The sequence below is a fragment of the Neophocaena asiaeorientalis genome, unplaced genomic scaffold (genome assembly GCF_003031525.2).
Source record: "Neophocaena asiaeorientalis asiaeorientalis breed wild unplaced genomic scaffold, Neophocaena_asiaeorientalis_V1.1 scaffold177, whole genome shotgun sequence".
Lineage (NCBI taxonomy): Eukaryota > Metazoa > Chordata > Mammalia > Artiodactyla > Phocoenidae > Neophocaena > Neophocaena asiaeorientalis.
In genome coordinates, this window is record NW_020172779.1 from 17,344,085 (window position 1) to 17,356,668 (window position 12,584).

At 53.2% G+C, this 12,584-nt stretch overlaps 1 pseudogene; it reads left to right on the top strand.

The window, feature by feature from the left end:
* The first annotated feature begins 8,083 nt into the window (after positions 1-8,083).
* LOC112397170 (eukaryotic translation initiation factor 3 subunit D-like) overlaps positions 8,084-12,584 on the top strand; it is a 149,034-nt pseudogene continuing 144,533 nt past the window's right edge.

Genomic DNA, 12,584 nt, shown 5'->3' on the forward strand with positions numbered 1-12,584 from the left:
GTTCTCACCTATTTTGGGCCAATCATTAAACTGCTCCTAGGGATAAGAAACAGTTGCATTTCTTTACTGGTGGGAAAGTGGCCTCCAGGAGATTATATAACTTCCCCAGTGTCCTTCATTTGTTCACTCAGTAATTATTTGTGGAGCTTCTACTATGCACCAAACACTTAAAAAAAAATTTTTTTTTTTGTTTATGGTTGCTTTGGGTCTTTGTTGCTGCGTGCGGGCTTTCTCTAGTTGCTGCGAGCAGGGGCTACTCTTCGTTGCAGCGTGCGGGCTTCTCACTGCGGTGGCCTCTTTTGTTGCAGAGCACGGGCTCTAGGCACGCGGGCTTCAGTAGTTGCAGCACGTGGCTCAGTAGTTGTGGCGCACGGGCTTAGTTGCTCCGGCATGTGGAATCTTCCCAGACCAGGGCTCGAACCTGCATCCCCTGCGTTTGCAGGTGGATTCTTAACCACTGCGCCACCAGGGAAGTCCCCTGTTTTAATTGTGGATGGCACCCACAACATGCCACTTTCTGAGATAGAGGAGACACAGAGGCACAGGCTTGGTCATGCCATGTCTAAGTAAGGACACCCAAGGGGAATGCTAAGTGTGCCTCTGGACACGGGGGTCACCCGGCAAAGCCATGATGGCATCGTGAGTGGAGCCCAGCTCTTCTCTGCCTGGTGAGGCCTTTGGAATCAGGTGGGACCCCAGGGGAGACAAGAGAGAGAAGGAGAGAAAAAAACCTTCTCAGGCAGGTCTGGCTCAATTTGAAAATAAATAACCAGTTTCCTAAGGGGAAAATGGCAAAAACTTTTCAACCACCTAAAATAAAAGATCTCAATCTAATTCTATATCCTCCTGAGAGCTGCGGTGACGGCCCCGTCAGAGAGTCAGTGACCACACTGTCCAACTTGAAGAGTTTTCTGTTCTTATTTCAGAAAATGAAGGTGCCTCGGGCACCGTGAGTTTGGCGTGTGGAGCTGGGGCTGTTTCTATCGACCTCTCTGTGCCTTAATGGCCCGGCATTGATTGGAGCTATCGATCTCTTGGTTTCAAATAACTGACACGGTTTCCAACGGATCCAGATAATTAAGACTTCTCAAAGGGCAACCAACAATTTGCAATGCATTGTGGGCAACCCACGCTGGTGGATGTGAAAGCAAAAGCTGGTCCTGGTGTTCGTCTGATCCTCGCTAATGGAGCCTTAGAAAAATCATCTTGCCCGCCTGACCGATCTTCCCCAAGTTATCAAGTGACCGAGGGGAGTGATTTTCATTTCCTGGAAAATGCCTGGGGCTGGCGCACAGCACTGGGGAGTGTGGTCTGTTTCTCAGATTCATCCCTCGGTCACTCACAGGGGTCAGGTTGTGGAACTCCTAGGGGGTCCCGTGTAAGAGGTCTTTCTGCTTCGAGTCCCTCTCTCCTCTAAGGCCGCCTTCTCTCTGTAACCAGCGTGATCTTCCCGGGGCCTTTATTCCTCTTTCACACCTCCGTTGTGTTCAGAATGCACTGAAGTCCAGGCTCCCGTGGAGATTGGGCCCAGTTCTTTGCACCCGCGCATTCTACATCCACACCCCCTGCCCAGAACCATGTGGATGCAGAGTGTATATCATTACACCTTGACTTTGGGCTTGCCTGTGTGAATTTCTTTAGCCGATGGGATGCTAGTGAATGCATCTCAGATAGAGGCTTGAAACGTGCTTGCGTGGTTGGACTTGCCTCTTGAGGTTGTGATCTGCAGAGAAGAGCGTGCCCTGGGTGGCTGCAGGTCCGGGGGGAGGAGAGACATGTGGCAGAGCTGAGCACAGGGTACATCGGCTAAACACACAGCACCGTAGGCCACGCTGCAGGACTGAGCAGTGTGAGAAGGTGACTTGCTGTAACCCACAGAGTTTAGGGAGTGCTTGTTACACAGCACTGTGTAACAATAGCTGAGAGGTAATGACCCCATTGCAGTATGGTTATTAATGAGTTTGTTTCCCTTCTAAGACAGATATTGAAGGCAAGGACCACACTCTTCCTCACCCCGAATACAGCCCAGGGTCTGCTATACAGCGGAGCTCAGAATTTGCTTGTGGAACTGAAATAACCATGACCTTGGGGAGGGGCGCATTGTTTATACAACAGGTGTAACAATTACAGCAGTATTTACTGAGCACTAGCTGTGTGCCTTGTAGGGCTCTAATGTTTTTAAATCTGTTTTCTCATTCAACCATCATTACCCTTGTTTGCTTTTCAGGCGAGGAAGCTGAGGCTCAGTGAAGTTACGGGGTTTGCCTGCGGTGAGTGATGTTTTTAAATCTATTTTCTCTAATGTTTTTAAATCTATTTTCTCATTCAACCATCATTACCCTTGTTTGCTTTTCAGGCGAGGAAGCTGAGGCTCAGTGAAGTTACGGGGTTTGCCTGCGGTGAGTGACCACTAGGCGAAGGAAGGCCCATGCCTTCCGGCTCCTAGCTGAGCATCCCTCCTTCCGTGTGTACAGTAAGGACTGGCCTGCCCCCCCTGCTGGGACAGAATCTTCCCAGTAAATGCTGTAGCTCACCAACTAGAACAGGGTGGAACCAGGATTCGAGCTGGTTTCTTTGTTTTCAAAACCCTGCCGAGTTGGGGGTGGGCGCAGAATGAGGGGGAGAGGTCCCTGAGGAGAGGAGGTGCGGACTGCAGTGTTCCGTGGGGCTGTGCTGGGTGGGGCAGGGCACTGACCGGGAGGCGCTCCCTTGGGCCTGGGTTGGGGAGATCTTGGTGAGTAGCTGGGTTTTATTCTTTCTCCTCTTGGTAAAGTCTCTGCCCCTGAATGTGCAGGAGTTAAACACAACCCTCATTGTCAGCTTGCTGTTCTTTGGATCTGCTCTGTCCTGAGGGGCCTGGCTGCCAGGCTGACCTGACTTCCTGGTCTTTGATCACAGCCCCTGGAAACAGCTGAGATCCATCTTCGTTTATGAATCTGCCTCCCAGGATCTGTCTGGTTCATCCGTGGGCGCCCAGAGCCCAGCGCACGCCCGTCACAACAGCGGACAGTCACTGAGCACATGCGGGGTATCTACCAGCACTCTCCCTGCCCCCCGCTTAACTCACTTAAGCCTCAAGGAGCTATCCATCCCACTTTACAGAGAAGGAAACTGAGTCGTGGAGGTAACTGTCAAGGTCATGCACTTGGTAGGTGTTGGGGCCAGGATTTAGCCCCAGGCAGTGTGACCACAGGGCCCAAGCTCTTAACCACCAAGCCATGCTTGTCAGATGAATACAGGATCCCTCTCCCCTTTCCCCTCTCCTGTCCTCACCTTCCCTTCCTCCTTCCCTCCCCTCCCTTCCCCTTGGGTACTCAGCTCCCTACAGGAGGCCTTTTTGTGAACCAGCAAAGGTGCCCTTCTGTTGGGCAGGTGCACCTCTCACCACATGGTGCACGGCTTGGGCAGTGGGGACTGGGGCCTGGGTTTCAGTTCTCTTCAAACTTTCCTTCAGGGCACAACACTGCCCCACCTCCCTCTGCTGTTATCGACTGCTGACCCTCTGGTTTGGTGTCTCATGCGTGGCTATCTTCCAACCTCCCCCCCGAGATGGCTCTGGTTTGGTGTCTCATGCGTGGCTATCTTCCAACCTCCCCCCCCAGATGGCTGTTGCTGACATCTGTTATTGCCCCCATCCATGGTGGTGTGGTGGGCAGGGAGGACCCACAACTTTCTCCCCAGTCCCAGAATCCAGGCTGTAGTACAAGGGTGGCCCTAGCTGGGGACAGCAGGGAATGGGGCAAGGAAGGCTTTATGTTGAGATTCTACACCATTTAGTTTGGAAAAAAGATCACACTTTCTTTTAAGTTTCAGGTGTCATCTTCGAGTCAGACAATTAAACTGAACTCCTGATGAGCCCTTCTGCTAAACCTTTTTGAGAATTAACAAAGGTTGCCTGTTGCTCAAGCCTTCTCACTGCCCTTTGCTGAGAGTGTCCCAAACTGTGATAACAAAAACAGCATCCCTAGAGCCTAGAGCTGTGCAGTGCACAACCTGTGCAACTGTATATGGCAGCTCTGACCCTGATGAGTTGCAGTTATCTTCACCCATAAAGTGGGGTTTTATAGTCCCGAGAGAAATTGGTTAAGTATTAACTGATATATTATTATTGCTGTTATGACTTCAATTCTGATAAAAATGGTTAAGATGCTGACGAAGACACTGGTATTTATAGAGGATTTATGCTTTTCCAATGGGGTTCCTTCCAAATTTTCTAACTGCTTTGGTACAGTCACAAAGCAATCATTATTATCCGCATTTGACAGGTCAGAAAATCGACCCATGCATTATTTCATGATTTAGGATGAGGCCATCAGGAAAACCAAAAGTACCATACCAACTCCCAGAGTTCTCACTCAGCTTCTCGTCATTCCACATTTGGCTTCCTGAAGCCGTGGGGATGGTGGTGATGGGGACAGTGGTGGTAATGATGTGTGTTCTTGTTCAGAATGTGCTTTTGTTGGAAAGGCTTATTAAATTGCCTTCTGTCACTGTTCCAGATTTATTGCTTTAATTTATTTTGGCTTTTTATACATAGGAGCTGCATTTTCCTTTGTTCTCCCTCATTTTCAACCTGCCTGTAGGGTATAAAAATATTTATATTTTTATATTTCACCCTCTATAGTTTTCTTCTCTGGTGACCGATGTTAAGAAAATGATTTACTTTGGACTTGTGGGTCAGCAGAATGTGAAGCCATCTGTATCTGTAGTACTCACATGTTTACAGATAAAAAAACACATGGACATGAGACTAGACTACTGAAGACCCCTGGAATCCTGACGGACGAGGCACGATTTTCAGGAGAATCGCTCTCTTCTTACCTAGACGATCGTCATCTCGTTCTAGATCACCCAGAAAAACGCCCACTCCCCAGGTGGGTCTCCGGGCCTCTGCAGAGCCCTCTGGTCACGGGGCGGGGGTGGGGGGTCAAGTCTGGACTTTGCCCTTCCTCCCGGCTCCGCGGGGGGCTGCCCATGAATTGACTACACCATCTCGGCAAGAGCGGATATGGTACTCAGCACAACGTGCCATCCGTAACTTTTATAAAACACACAGGTACTAATTTTATGTGGGGAAGCCACTGGGGGAAGGAGAAAGGTAAAATAAGGAGGGAAGGGAAGGTGGCAGGGAGGGAGGAAGACAGACCAGAGCCTGAGGATCTGAGCTTTGAGAGACAAAAATCACGAATTCCTGTTCTTCCCTTCCTTGTAATCTTCCCTGCAGGAATGTGGACCCATGCCCCCTCCCTCACCAGCCCATCTCCTGTCCCCTCCCCCAGCCATCCTTGCATTGCATCCTGTGATCCTCCTGGGCCGGTCCCGCTGGACCCTTCCTCAGGCGCGTCTCGTCTGCCCCCAGCTGGACGGGTCTCCCTGTCTCCCGCTTTTGCCTTTAGAGCACCTACAGCGACACATCTGGGGCCCACGTCACATCCTCCTTGCCCTCCCCCGCCTCCCTCCGCCAGACTGGGCGTCAGTTCACAGAACTCAGGTGGGTCTCGGTGCACAGCACTGAGTCCAGGGCTGGGGTCTCGGTCTCCCTCCTCCAGGGCTCCCCCGAGAGCAGCCACATTGGAGAAGTGGGATCGCGTTCATAGCGGGGGGCACCCTGGAGCTGTGGACGGTGCTCCGGTCTCCCTCCCACCGCGTCTCTCCGGCTGACCTTCCAGGAGGGTTTCTGCCTACTTCTCAGGGGTCCCAGGAGCACTGGCCCCTGCTCGTCTGTACTGACCACCCAGAGCATCCCTGTGTGTGTCCTCTCCTCCTTTCTTTCCCTGCCTGCCCACCCTCCCTCCTTCTGCTTCCTGGGATCACATCCCAAATAAAGTCTGTGCACCCAAGGCCTAGTCTCAGCTCTACTTTTGGGGAAATCAAAAGACAACACTATTCTCATGGTATGATTTTACATGTAGGGGCTGCCTTGTCAAATGCATGTTTGTTTCATGAGTCCATGAGCTCCTTGGGGGCTCCATGGGTCTGCTTTGCCCATCACCGTATCCTGAACATAGTCCTGACACATAGTAGGTGCTCAATAAATCCATATAACATTCCAGACTCTCCACTTTGGTGATGAATTTCCTCCCAGTGGACTGGGTTCTTTCTGCAAGAGGAAGCTTGGTCTAAATTTTCTGGCTACTCCCTACCAGGGACTGGGCCACGAGCAGACCCACACAGCTTGGAGCAAGGTAGTTTGTGTCTCATGGCCACCCCTGCACCTCAGTGAGAGAGAAGGTCTATGCTTGGACATAGGCAGCCCTGCCCCTGAGAGCATCCCACCGTCTTCACATCTGGTATCTACCACCTTGGCCGAGTTCAGACTGAATCACCTCCAAGGAACAGCCTCCTTGAGGCCAAGAGTTCGTGACCTGCAAGGAGCCAGAAAGGAGGGCTGGAGTGGTGTGGTTTTTTTTGTTTTTTTTGGCTGCATTGGGTCTTCATTGCTGCACGCAGGCTTTCTCTAATTGTGGCGAGTAGGGACTACTCTTCATTGTGGTGTGTGGACTTCTCATTGCAGTGGCTTCTCTTGTTGCAGAGCATGGGCTCTAGGCGTGTGAGCTTCAGTAGTTGTGGCTCACGGGCTCTAGAACACAGGCTCAGTAGTTGTGGCACACAGGCTTAGTTGCTCCGCAGCATGTGGGATCTTCCCGGACCTGGGCTCGAACCCGTGTCCCCTGCATTGGCAGGCGGATGCTTAACCACTGCGCCACCAGGGAAATCTGGATCTGTTTCTTTTACTTTAACCTTTGCTTCCCGCTGCTTTTGTTCACTAAAAGGATACTGTGTATACATAATGGCCTGCCTCAGGGAACCCTGCCCCTCTGGCTGAATGTTAAACCAAAGTGCCTTTGTTCAGGGAAACATCCGGACCCTGTCCACCTGTGGGTGGCTGCAAGAAAGAAATTAGCACATCCCCTCCCGGAGGCTGGCCATTCCAGGGGACATTTGCAAAACTTAGGGCCTTTTTACTTTACTTCCTCATCTCCTCCCCCTCTCTGTGCTATAAAAGAAACTGGCATCCAAACCCTGACACGATGGTTATTTTGAGATTTTAGTCGGCCGGCTTCTCGGTCTGCCGGCTTCTTCCCTGCCTCAACACCTCGTCTCCGACTCATTGGCCTGTCATGCGGAGAGCAGAGCGAGCTTGGACTCGGTAACACAAACAGGAGGAATAAACAAGCCGAAATACAGAGCAAAACCAACCACAGCCTCCACCTGCAGGGACTAGCACATTCTGCCTGATCCCGGAGAGAACAAAACGCACACACCTGGGTGGCTCTCGTCCCCCTCCGGGGCTGGAACGCCCTGCCTCGAGGACGCCGAGTGCCCGGGGGGCCTCTGCTCTTTAAAGCAGCGGTTGCAAACCCTTTTCTGTAAAGGGCCAGGTGGTAACTGTTTCAAACTTTGTGAGCCGGGCCAGAAGATCTCGTATCTACTCAGCTCAGCCACTGGAGCAAGAAAGCAATGACAAGCCACCAGCGAGTGCGTGTGGCTCTCTCCCAATCAAACTTCTTTCGCGAGCGAGCACACCGGGTCCACGGGCCTCACCCTGCCGCCCCCTGTTCCAGGCACCTCAGGGCTCCCACCCCGGCCCCTCTGATGGGTGGGCAGGTGTGACCTGCCGCCCCAGGACGCGCTCACGTGCAGCTGGCGGGAGGGCTGGACTCTGACCTGGGCAAGCCCTGTGAGGGCAGGACCCTGTCCCGTGGGCCGTGCATTTCCCGTTCCTGGCCCTGCACTCTCGACTGTGTGCCTTTAGCCAAGGGCCTCGGCCTCTCTGAGCTGGGCTCCTCTGCCCGCAGAAAGCACGGAGAAGAAAGAGGTGTCGGAACCAGCGCAGGGCACGGGGGGAGGGGACGTGGTGGCTGAGCTGACGTCGAGGGGCTCATGTGAATACGGAGGGAGGCGGCCCCAGGCAGAGGGACCAGCGTGGGCACAGGCTGGGTGGCATCAGCTTTGCTGGAGACTGCCTTTATGGAACGTTTAAAAAAAGAAGAAACAACAGTAAGAGAACCTCTTGCATGGATACTTGCCCATCAGCACCTGCCCACTTCAAGGGACTCGTGAGGCCCCTACAAGGTAAAGCATGGCAGCTGGGACCCAGGGGAAGGTAAGCAGAAGCTGGTAGTCAGCATGGGTGGTTTGCCGAGTCCACGAGCTCTTAGCCCTTCAGGTGTTTGACTTGCTGGAGTAATTTGCCAGGGGAAGGGGGCGGGGATGGAGGTTTTTGCCCTGAGGCCTGGGCTCTCCTCGCAGCTGTGGACCAGGGCCGAGTCCTGCCGGGAGGGACGGGCCCTGGAAACAGGATGGAAGGCCCGCAGCCTGAATGCAGGGGCAGGGGAGGCCGTGTAGCTGGGCTCTGCTCCTTCACCAGCAGGAGGGCCCCGCCTGGCCTGGCACGTCTTTGCTAGCGGAGAACATGACCCAGAGTGTTGGCTCCTGCAGCCCCATGTAACACGGAGACGTGGGGCCAATGAGCCCGGGAAGTTTACTGCTAAAGGACCCCACTGCCTCATCATCCCCTCTGACTGTGAGGCCCGGGGAAGCCAGTCAGAAACCAGCTACAAATCGGGGAGCTACGCGGCTCTGGCCCTTAGGTGGGTGTATTAGTTTCCTAGGGCAGATGTAACAAGTTACCACAAAGTTGGGTGTCTTAAAACAAGAGAAATTCACTGTCTCGCGGCTCTGGAGGCCAGCGGTCTGAGATCAAGGTGCCGACAGGCTTGGCTCCTCCTGGGTGCTCTGAGGCTCACGCCAGGCCTCTCTCTGGCTTCCGGTTGCCGCTGGCAAGCCTTGGTGTTCTTGGCTTGTAGATACATCACTCCAAGCAGTGCCACTGACTTCACGTGGATTCTCCCTGTGTCTCTCTCTGCCTCAAATCTCCCTGTGCTTTGTCTTATAAGGATCAGTCATTGGATTTCTGGCCCACCTTAAATCCAGGATGATCTCATCTCAAAAAAACTTTTGCAAAGACTCTATTTTCAAATAAGGTGAATGCACAGGTAGCGAGTTGGGACTTGGACCTCTTTCTTTTGGGGACACAATTCAACCCACTGCTGTGGGTGTGTGTCATCATGAAGACACCCTCCATCCCCCATCTTTCCCGCCTCCTCCCCTTGAATCCCTCCAGGTGTCCTCTGGATATCCTCCTCTCTCTAGAAACACCCCAGGCCTGACTCTAATTCTCCCTTTGGTACTTCTTTTGGGGTCTTCCTGCATGGGTCTCTGCTGGGAAAGACATCCCATTAGTCTAGTAGCCACAGCACAGTGTCCTGGGCCTGGGCTGGGCTTTTATTGAGGCTTCGGGGATGAGAGACCATCTGGGAGGCCAGCTGATGAGCCTCTCAGGGAGGCTGATGAGATCAGAATCCGTTACCTCCCTTGTAATTTTCTTGTTCCGAGGAAAGACTTTTCTCTGGGAGTGAGTTTTCCCAGAAAAGGTTTGGGCCTCTCACTGTTGTGGCCTCTCCCGTTGCGGAGCACAGGCTCCGGACGCGCAGGCTCAGCGGCCATGGCTCACGGGCCCAGCCGCTCCGCGGCATGTGGGATCTTCCCGGACCGGGGCATGAACCCGTGTCCCCTGCATCGGCAGGCAGACTCTCAACCACTGCACCACCAGGGAAGCCCCCAGAAAAGATTTTTTAAAACAGCCTAAAAGCTCTTCTCAAAAACCACACCTAAAGACAGAAGGCTTTCCTCTAGCCATCTTGACTCCTGGCAAAGAAAAGAAACTAAAAAGGCAAAGGAAAGAGCATAAACCGAGAAGGAAGCACTTGGGGGTGGATTCTAACTGCTGGATTTGAGGGGCCAGGGCTTGTCTGGTGGGGGGCATGCAGACTTCTCCTCCTTGTGTTTTTGTCTGGACTGGTTTTTCTCTATTTTTTTAAAGAGGGAGAGTATTATTAACCCTGTGCCACTGGCTTTGGGCAAAGTTGCAGAGTCACTGGGGCCGCAGTCTCCTCTTCCAGAAAATGGAAGTAATAACACTCGCTCTGCAGAATGGTCTAGAGAGTAAATAAGATTGCAAGAGTGTCCAGCACAGTGCCTGGCGCATAAGAAGTGCTCAGTTGTATTTATTGCAACCTTTTAATTTCATGAGCGCTTGATGAAATGGGTGTAATTCTCTTTTCCACAGATTTGAACACGTCTCACAAATGTTATGTCACTAGTCCAAACTCGCCCAGCTGGGCGGGAGAGAGCCCAGTTCCTGATCGCCTCAGCCCCGCCCTCTCATCCCCTTCTTCCTCCATCCTCCTTTTCCTCAGCCCTTCCCTGTCTCTGTAAAACCCGAGTTTATGCTCGGGATTGGAGCAGAGATGGACAGAGGTCACGTTCTGGAGAAAGCGCCGGATTTGCGGTCAGGGGCTTAGAGTCCAAGTCCAGACTCTGCGTGGAGTGAAACCTGGGCAGTGCCTCCCTTTCCGGCCCTCTTTTCCTCCCCTGTGACCAGCTGTGATAGGACCACCCGCCCTGGCCACCTCTTGGGCTGCAGTGAGATCATGCAGGGGCTTTGTGCCCTGCTCTGTGCAGGCTGCTGTAGGTGAGGTACAGAGCCTTACAGTCTGCCTGCCTCATTTCAAGCCCAGGTGTCATCAACATACCTTGCCCATCACTAGGAGGCTGGAGATGGCTCCCACCTGCAGGCAGTTTTCCAAACCCTCATTCCTGACTCAGCACTCTGCTCTCTAGAAAGGAGCTATTGCCAATTTTTCTTGTCTGCTTCCTTCTCCCCCAACACCAGTTATCAGTGATAGGTATCTTTAGTTTCTCTCACTTAGTGTTCCTAAAGGGAGAGAGAACCGCCCCCCCCCCCAAGAAAAGATGCAGTCCTTCATGCCGCTGGACCTTTGCACATGCTGTTCCCTCTGCCTGGAGCACCCTTCCCCCATACTTCACTTAGGTCCTACCCGCCCTCCAACCTGTAGCTCATGTCGCTTTCCTCTGCACCCCTGGGCTGGCTGTGCCCTCCCTGCTTCTTTCAAGCTCTGTGCTGGGGGCTTTCATTTCCTGTCTGCATCAGTCTCAGCTCCACCCATCTTTGTCCCTGCGGTGGACAAGCTCCATCAGAGGGACCCACTTCTTCTGTGTTCTCAGTCCCCACCGCCACGGGGCAGCAGAGTGAAGAAGGTGGCGTTGCCCACCCATCTCTGCTCCAGGCAGCCTTGAGGACCAAGCCACGGGGGTTCAGAAACGCAAATCAAGTTACGTCTGCTTCAAATTAAGCCCATATTCTTGTCTAGTGGGGATAGAGCTGTTTCTTAGCCTATAAATATTAATAAGAAAAATAAGCCAATCTTTTAGGCTTCCTCCCCTCAACTGCCACCCCAGAATCATGCATTGTGTACTGCCCGAGTCCGTTTTGACACCTGTGATGAAGTGGGCTTCAGATTCGGAGAGCATTTCTCCTGAAAGGCTGCAGCACTGCGCGTTTCACGTACAGTCACCCCCCACCTTTTCCTGTCTAGGAGGAAGACTTGACTAGAGGTTTTCTACTCTGGGGCCTCCTGTCACTTTTTCTGCCAAAACACTGACTTAAAAAAAATTCGACCCTTACCACAAAAACCTAGAAAAATTCTATCCAGCAAGAAGGACAGGTTCCCCCCAGGGGGCAAGTCAGGCTGTGATCGACCCCCTCCAGTGACCCTTGTACGTGGTCTTCACCCTGCGGGGACCAGCCCCCTCGTCTGCCCACCGATCCCCGCCGACAAAACCCAGCCCCTCGCTGAGGGCCCAGGTCAGGCTCTGGCTTCTTGCACGCCTCTCTGAGCGCTATTCCCTGTTCCCTCCCTTCGCTCCCGACTAACGAGACGAATCTTTTCTCATCCTCCCTGCTTTCCACCCAGCTGGTTCCCACTCTTGCTTCTCCCACTGTTACCCACCCAGGGTGGCTTTAGCCCCGAGCTCAGCAAGCCAAAACAGAGAGGTTTTCCCGAGACAGACTGACAGAGAGGCAAGAGGACCGGAGTAATAGATCTGAAACCAGTCTCCCACAGGCCAGGGGCTGAGGTATTTATGGGTTGAGGACTAACGCAGCAGGGAGGTCCCGGCGTGGGGAGCGTGGGGAGCGTGGGGAGCGTGGGGAGCGTGGGGAGCGTACAATCGTTCTGCGCAGGCGTAACTAAGCCACGGGCCTCTGCACGTTCAAAAATGGAGGCGCTTGGCACGAGCGGAGGGTGGAGTTTTCTGCCCTCTGACGTCAAAAGGTCACTCGCGCATGCCCAGTGGGAGGGTGCGTGGTCTCATGCAATCTTAACCAGCTCAGCTCCAACAAGATGCAGCTTGAGTCCAAGTTCCCGCCAAACCACTCGGGTAAGCATCTTCTGGTTTACTCTACTTGCGGCGTGGAGGACGTGCAAGTCTTTTGCAGACCATTTTGATTAGGGAAGGCAGGGGAAATGGGTTTCATGTCCACGCGTCACCACCGCCCCCAGTAGGTGTCAGGTGCCTTTCCTCTGCATCCCCAGTGCTTCCCCGCCCCTCCTCCCGTCGCCTCACACTTCCATCCTGGCTCACCTGCGCTTGCTTTCTTCTTCACTCAGCTATTACCTGCATAAGCAAAGTGCACAAACCCCGGCCCTACCTCCAGT